At 44.3% G+C, this 5,894-nt stretch overlaps 1 long non-coding RNA gene across 1 annotated transcript; it reads left to right on the forward strand.

Moving 5' to 3' along the window:
* The first annotated feature begins 4,548 nt into the window (after positions 1-4,548).
* Positions 4,549-5,561, forward strand: LOC138784471 (uncharacterized). Its single transcript, XR_011361850.1, has 3 exons — positions 4,549-4,822; positions 4,909-4,967; positions 5,074-5,561. It is a non-coding gene; the product is annotated as an uncharacterized lncRNA (long non-coding RNA).
* The last annotated feature ends 333 nt before the right edge of the window (positions 5,562-5,894 follow it).

The raw sequence follows: 5,894 nt of genomic DNA on the forward strand, positions 1-5,894 counted from the left end.
GGACCCAGGACTGACCCCTGGGGAACCCCAACAGTAAGAGGTAGGGGACTGGAAGTAGAGCCAGAGAAGGATACACTGAAGGAGCGGTCAGAGAGGTAGGAAGAGAACCAAGAGAGAACAGAGTCCTTGAGGCCAAGAGAGCTGAGCATGGAGAGGAGAAGCTGGTGGTCCACAGTGTCAAACGCTGCTGAGAGATCCAGGAGAATCAGCAAGGAGTAGTTTCCCTGTGACTTGGCCTTCAGGAGGTCGTTTGACACTTTGGTGAGAGCAGTTTCAGTGGAGTGAAGGGGTCGGAAACCAGACTGTAGAGGGTCAAGAAGAGAGTTATCAGAGAGATAGCGGGTTAGGCGAGAGTAGACAAGACGTTCCAGGAGTTTAGAGATGAAGGGGAGATTGGAGACAGGCCGATAGTTGGCTGCACAGGATGGATCTAAAGAAGGTTTTTTCAACAGTGGGGTTATAATAGAGTGTTTGAATGAGGAGGGAAAGATACCAGAGGAGAGGGAGAGGTTGAATATTTTGGTGAGGTGAGTAGTGACAGCAGGAGAGAGGGACTGGAGGAGGTGCGAGGGAATAGGGTCACTAGGGCAGGTAGTAGGACGAGAGGAGGAGAGGAGCTTGGAGACTTCTTCCCCTGTCACTGGGTAAAAGCCTGAGAGCGAAGGGGGAGAGGGAAGGAGACCTATGGGAGAAGTAATAGGAGCTATGGGACTTTGGGGCTGGGAGGTGATGTCGGCACGGAGAGTGTCAATTTTGGTTTTAAAGAAGGAGGCCAGGTCTTCAGCGCAGAGGTCAGTAATGGGTGTCTAAACTTTGGGCTTAAGAAGAGAGTTAAAGGTGTTGAAGAGGTGTTTTGGATTGTTGGAGAGGGAAGAGATGAGAGAGGTAAAGTAAGCCTGTTTGGCAAGGTGGAGGGCAGAGTAGTAAGATTTAAGGGTGAATTTGTAATGAATGAAATCAGCGGAGGTTCTCGATTTCCTCCACAGACGTTCGGCCGTCCTGGAGCACCGCCGAAGAAAGCGAGTTTCCGGGGTGTGCCAGGGCTGCCGGCATTTGTGGCGGGGTGTGCGGAGAGTAGGGGGAGCTACAGAGTCTAGGGTAGTTTTAAGGGTGTTGTGGTAGTGTTGTGTGGCTGTGTTTGGGCAGGTGAGGGATGAGATTGGGGACAGTGAGGATTGAAGGGAGTCTATGAGTTGAGGAGTGTTAATACCACATAGATTTCTGTATATGTATGGGGTAGGAGTGTCAGGAGTGGGGCAGATGTTGGTAATGGAGAAAGAGAGAAGGTTGTGGTCTGATAGCTCAGATGGATGGTTAGAAAAGTTAGAAACAGAACAATGGCGGAAGAAGATCAGATCCAGGGAATTCCCACCATTGTGTGTGGGAGAGTTGTTTAGTTGTGAGAGGCCAAAGGAGGAGGTTAGAGAGAGAAGCTGAGAGGCAGCAGGGGAGATGGGAATATCAATAGGGATGTTGAACTCACCCAGAATAAGTGTGGGGACTTCTGTACATAAGAAATTTAACTTTATCCCTGACCTGTCTGGTGATTTCTTTGGTTTTCATGATGCTGTTTGATCACTATGTTCTCTAACAAACCTCTAAGGCCTCACAGAACAGCTGTAGTTACACTGAGAAGACATCACACACGGGGGCTCTATTTACTAATGAGGAGACTTCTAAAGGTCATTTTATTCGGGGTGATTAGGGTATGGGGGGGCTGAATACAAATGGATGCTATTGGATCGATATTTGGGGGGGGGGGGACTGTTAAAATCATGTACCATTTCCTTTACAATTCATAATTACTTGTTACTGTGTTGGTCTATCCCATAAGATCCATGTAAAATGCATTTAAAGGAGTAGTTTCACGCTACATAAGAAAATTAAAACAGGGATAAGGTTGCTGATGCTTCTTACCATCACTGTCCGGCACTACTATAAATAGGATAGTGCAAGTGAAGGTGGGTGAACCCGTCTCTGACCAATATCTATATGTACAGGTGTAAAAGCTTGGAGTGTAGGTGAATGATGATTGTAGGGGGGGACCAAATTAGGGGACCGGATAAGCTGCTTTACAAGGTGTGTTTTTAGCTTTGAGTATTAGAAATGAGTCTAATGTTCTTAGACAATGCATTCCAGAGAACTGGTGCAGCTTTAAAATTAGGCCATGTTCCCACTGCGTAAGTTTCGTATCATGACCGTTGTTGCAAATCGGCAACAACGGCAGTGATTACTACAGAACCTACGTATTGCTGCCCTCTATGGAATCCCGGCCAGAGTGTACATACATAGTATACACTCCAGCCGGGATCACTGGCGGTGCCGCAAAAAACTGACATGTCATTGAATAGCGGCCGCAGGAGACATGTCAGTGCACACAATGGAGCGTTTGGCTCCGGCCGCACGCTCCAATGTGAGCAGTGGGGAATTCAGCGGCAGTGAAATTCATCCGGCCATTAATGCGGTACCGGCCAGGATGATCTTCTCTGACACCGGCCGTGTCTTCCTACGTGGAATCATAGCTTTACTGTGTAAAGTCCTGGAGAAAGGAAAAGGTGGATCCAGCCCTGGGAAACTGGGAGAAGTTCCCAGGACTGAATGCATCTTTTCCCAGCACCTGGCAAAGAGCAGCATGGAGCGGAGCAGACTTCAAAGCCTGATGAGCAAAATGCAGATAATAGATATGCTCACTACTCTACTCACAAACTTAAAGGGGTACTTCACCCCAAAAACTTTCTTTCAAAGATTTGTAATTTACTTCTATAAAAAAAAAATCTCAAGTCAGTACTTATCAGCTGCTGCATGTCCTACATCCTAAGTGGTATTCTTTCCAGTCTGGAGAGCAGGAGAGGGTTTCTATGGGGATTTGTTACTGCTCTGTACAGTTCCTGACATGGACAAAGGTGGTAACAGAGAGCACTTGGTGTGCATTTCTGTTCAGCCCCCCTAAGTCAATACTTTGTGGGATTACCTTTCACTGCAATTACAGCTGCATGTCTTTATGGGGTATGTCTCTTCCAGATTTGCACATCTAAAGACATTTTTCCAGTTCATCTTTGCAAATTAGCTCAAGCTCCCCCCCCTTTCTTCCACATGCTTGCTGTGTCCTCTACATGGCTTATGAGGAACAGTAAATGGGACTTGTTATGGCAGGCCTTCAAAGCCAGCTTTCTTTCCATAAGGCCAGATGTGTGGAGTACATGACTAATAGTTGTCCTGTGGACATATTCTCCTTTTTAGGAACTATGGATCTCTGCATGCATCTCCTCCACACTGACCATAGACCACTTGGCTGTTTCTGTAGTTAGTGCCCCCCTTGCCTGGGCTGTCTGTTTAGGTGGACAGCCATGGCTTGGAAGGTTTGCAGTTGTGCCATACTCCTTCCATTTCAGATTATAGATTGAACTTTGCTCTGTAAGATGTTCAGAGCTTAACCCACAGACCCAGCGGCCCAGGGTACAATACTCCTTAGAGAGACCCGCCTAAAAATATAACTTTTATTGTAGATATTTAAAGTAAACTAGAGGTGTTTTTCTAAGAGAAAATACTTAGTGCTAGAAAGGAACAGTGACTCTCAGAGTGCCCTTATAAGAAAAACTTTAACCCTTCAAAATTGGTACTGGAACTTTAAGAGCAATGTGTCAGGCTTTTGAATGTGAATTCAGCACCAGCCCTTTAAGAGTGAATTCAGTACTGCATTGAAAGTGGAAGATTGAAAGCGGTACCGGTCCTTTAAGAGAAAATTCGGCACCGTCCCTTTAAGACCAAATTCACTAATGGCACATTAAAAATGAATGTGGTACTGGCCCTTTAAGAGCAAATTCAGCAACAGCCCTTTGGGAATGAAAGCAGTAGTGGCCCTTTAAGAGCAAATTCTGTACAAGCCTTTTACCAGCGACTTTGGCATCAATGTTTTTACCTTGTATTGCAGCGACTTTGTGTTGTGGTTATTGCAACGCCCTTATAACAGGTGACAAACGTTTAAACACATGGGGAGCCAGGATCATAATCTATCTAGTAGTACATCTGTGTTTGTTGCCCATAGCAACCAATCAGAGCTCGGTAAGATGAAAGCTCCGCTCTAGTTAGTTGTTATGGGAGAAAAGCCCAGATTTACTAGTGGACGGTTATTAATGGCCTCCCCAGTAGTGAGATGTCTCCCCTGTCCCCTAATGTCAGTCACCCCATTGTACACCTGAGGCCGTACACAGCAAGATACACTGTCACTAATATATCAATATACTAATATACCTCCTCATTGTTTCTATTTACATTTTATTGCCCAGGACCCATTACTTCCCATAGGATATCATGTGATGACAGCTCTTGTAATAGGGACAATTGACAACAGCAACCAATCAGATCACTGCTTCAATTGGCAAATCTATATGCATTCATCTGATTGGCTGCCACAATCATAGACCTTACCAACCAATCACATCACTGCTTCAATTGGCAAACTTAAAAGCACTAATGTGATTGGCTGCCACAATCATAGACCTTAGCAACCAATCAGATCATTGCTTCAATTGTGAAAGCTATAAGCACTATTCTGATTGGTTGCCACAGTAGTATTACTAACAATGTGATGTCACAATGCCTCTGGTTGACATTAGGACACATCAAGCAACAAAGAATCTGGGATCAGATACACAGACCTCATACACAGCGTGCCGCCACCAGAGAAACTACACCCCAAAATACTCATCACAGGAGCGTCCTCTATCTCCTGCTACACGGACAAGTCCTCCTGGGACATCATTGGAAAAACGTCCTCCATGTGTATGCGCCACAGGATGAAGACCGCTGATCTACAATGCAGGTGGGTCTATCTAGGCCGACTGTGTAGAGATAAAGGGGGAGGGGCATGTGTAAAATTACAACCTATAATGTTGTTTTCTATTAAAGGGATGAAACACTATGGCTCTGCCCAGTTACTGGATGTCACTGTACTGGGATTATACCAGGTATGGTTATGGACACATCCATTATAATGATATGATTGGTTGCTATGGGAACAGCAGCTGTTCTGATAGACAGTTCTGATATAAATGTTTCTTCCTTCTTTTAAAGATGCCGAACACAGAGAAAGAGAGATAGAGAGAGAGAATGATCCCGGGCCAAAGACTACAGGTGATGTCTCTAGATGTCATTATTAGAGGGGGATTGGGTGGTTCTGGTTGCCTTATGCATGTATCAATGTTATTATCCTCTTGCCTCTGACACCTGTTCTAGCCTTAATGACCAGGCCATTTTTAATTTTTGCCTTCTTAAAGTCATGATGCTTTTATTTTCCACTTACAGGGCTGGTTGGGCGTAATTTTTTGCACCACAATCTCTAGTTTTTAATAATATCATATTTGCATACATGGAAATTTTGCAACACTTTCTATACATTTTTCTGATGTTAATTTGACAAAAAATCTGCAATATTGTGGGAATGTTACTTTTATATTTTGCTGGATCGGACAATTACGCACACATTAATATTAGAGATGAGTGAACCACGAGCATGCTCGAGTTGATCCGAACCCGAACTTTCGGCATTTGATTAGCGGTGGCTGCTGAAGTTGGATAAAGCCCTAAGGCTATGTGGAAAACATGGATATAGTCATTGGCTGTATCCATGTTTTCCAGACAACCTTAGAGCTTTATCCAAGTTCAGCAGCCCCCGCTAATCAAATGCCGATCGTTCGGGTTCGGATCGATATAAACTCGAACCCGGTTCGCTCATCTCTAATTAATATATAAAATGTTTATTTATTAACTTTTATGTGTTTAACTTTTTCAAGTATGAAAGGGAGCTGTTTTAAACTTTTACTGGGGAGGGGTTTTGTTGTATTTTAAAAAAAAATAAAAAAAACTTAACACTTTTAAATCCCCCTAGGGGATCA

The sequence above is a fragment of the Dendropsophus ebraccatus genome, chromosome 2 (genome assembly GCF_027789765.1).
Source record: "Dendropsophus ebraccatus isolate aDenEbr1 chromosome 2, aDenEbr1.pat, whole genome shotgun sequence".
Classification (NCBI taxonomy): Eukaryota; Metazoa; Chordata; class Amphibia; order Anura; family Hylidae; genus Dendropsophus; species Dendropsophus ebraccatus.